This window comes from Pteropus vampyrus, unplaced genomic scaffold, assembly GCF_000151845.1.
Source record: "Pteropus vampyrus isolate Shadow unplaced genomic scaffold, Pvam_2.0 Scaffold3, whole genome shotgun sequence".
NCBI classification, from domain to species: Eukaryota; Metazoa; Chordata; class Mammalia; order Chiroptera; family Pteropodidae; genus Pteropus; species Pteropus vampyrus.
In genome coordinates this window covers 1,397,388-1,399,864 of record NW_011888784.1, presented here as the reverse complement: position 1 = coordinate 1,399,864, position 2,477 = coordinate 1,397,388, and positions in this window count along the sequence as shown.

Sequence of the window (2,477 nt, the reverse complement as noted above, 5' to 3'; positions counted from 1 at the left end):
TATTAAAAATCTATGATAGAATTTGACATCTAGGTTTTGAAGTCTAATTTTCCTTTACATACTAGACCAAAGCGACTTTATGTTCAAATGCATCATGGTCACAGAGGGTCTAGGACAGCTGGGTAACCTGTGGACAGAAAGGATGCCCCGTTAGCTGACTGCTGAATGTTAGGATGCTGAAACATTGCAGAGACATCTTGAATCGGCCATGACGGAAACTCATTCTGATCCTAGCATCTGATCAGCCTGTGCCACTCAGAAACATGTGAGATTATAAAATGAGGTTGACATCCAAACGGTAAAACCCCAGAGTGGAAAGAATCCCATCTATATTTTAAAAACTCATTGGGATTTTGAACTTTAGGAAGAAAAGTAACCCAGTGCATGCAGAGGCTTCTGGAACACTCTCTGCAGTCCTTAGAAAACAGCTCTGGATTCATGGTCATCCTCTAGTTTTCGTCACAAGAAAAATCCCACAGACCAAAGTTTGAAAATTACATTGATTTTGAAAACCTAAGGCATGATGGTAATATTTTAGGATTTTGCGAAATAGTTTGCAAATGTAATTAGGTTTCTGTTATTTCTTGGGAGCTGCTTGTACATTTCCCTTGACTTGTTACGTTTCCGGAAGGCTGTTTCTGAATCCTGTTCATTCCTCTTTTCCTGTCACCCAGTTTCAGTCTCATCTTTATCCCAAAGACGAGCATTTGTTACCAAGAACAGTTCAGGATGCCGCCAGCTAGTTCACACATTGCTCCAAAACGCTTTGCACTTTTGTATGTCCGTCTATATATTTGTTCACTCTTCCGTTCTCTGCCTCCCGCCAGCAAGCCTCCTACGAGGTGCTGGGACACACACTGGGGCGGGAAAGATGGAAACTGGTAGGCATTGCCCTTAAGGAGCTCACAGACTAGTACCTTACCCATGGTAAACAAACACTAAAACATGCTGAGGAAAGTGCTAGGGGAAGAGCGAGGCGTCTTGAGGACACACACCTTTCTGAGCCGGGGTGAGGAGAGGTGATCGGCAAAGGTCTCAGGGAGAGAGTGTCTGATTGAGATGTAAATGGAAAGGAGAGTTAAACCAGGAGAGAAACCGATGTGGCAGGAGGGAGGGGAAGGCTGAAAAGCAACAGCAGGAAAGGGAAAACACCAAGTAGACTGGATATGCGAGAGGCTGGCTTCTTTGCTGTGACCCAGGAAAGAAGCAGCAACAACAACAGCAACAAAAAGACAGAGAGAGAGAAATAAATGACATTATAATACTTATTACATTTTCCCCATTTCTACTCTGACATTTAAATTTAAACTTATTATCTATATAATTTGTTGTTATTACTGCATATTATCTTAATAACTGTCGCTGGAGTGGAGAGACCTGAACCTGCCTTTTGGTGTTACCTTTGACAATTTCTCAGTGAGTGGTAATAAGTAAAGTTTTTTTAATATCTAGGCCTCTTTTCCATTTTATCTAAGTTACTTTTGAATTGACAAAAATCTATCTCATACTAATTTGTGTGTAAAATTTCTGTACCTTCAAAAAAATTGAAAAACCCAAAACCTTGGTAGATAGGATCACATCAGCAGTAGAAATCGAAGTCTCTAGATGTCAGAGCTCATTTGCATGGACGATCAGCAGGACAGTTTGGGAAAGTGTCAACAAAACAATGCTGTACCAGTCTCTTCTGAGATGTTCTTAGCCTCTGCCCTGAGAGGTCCCACCCACAGCCACAGTCCCTATGTCTGAGTCCGGTAGGTAGCTCAGCTTTAGAAGGTCAAAATTTGTTCCCCGGCTCATGTGAGACACCATCAGCAATTTTCTAAAGATAAATAAAAAGGCTAAGAGGAAAGAAAAGTATAAGTGAGAAAGTAATTTGATTTGATGTTTTTAGTAAAATGCTTTTGTTGCAACAACATTGCAGTAAAACCTTGAAGTAATTGAGCTTATATTTAAGCTAAGGAAAAAGCATCCTGGGTTAAACAGGCCAAGAACCATGGGAGCTCTTTCTGACAGAATCAAAATCTGAGTAGCTTAGTACCCAAAACTGTCCCCTTTTCTACTGTTACTTGTGATACTCTTAGGAATTCAAGTGCTGAACAAAAGCATTCATTTTGTGTCCAGTCTGTTTCTGGCATTCTGCTCTATTTCTCTGTCCAGTTTTACCTTCCTCCAGCAACTCCTGCAAAGTACTTTGTTGTTGTTACACGTGGAGGGGCCACCTGAAATGCAAAATACCTATAATTGCTTCCATTTTACAGGTGAGAAAACTCATCCTCAGAGAGTTTAAATAACTAGTCCAAGCTCACACATCCTGGGACTACTAAAATACTAGTAAACTGCGTAATCATTATTTGAGATCTGTTCGATTCCGAGATCAGGTTCCAATGTATGGAGCTATTCATTGTCCACAAAGACTGATGGTCTAAGTCCCAAATCACTGTCTTATTAAAACGTTTTTGAAAAGTTATAATAGAACT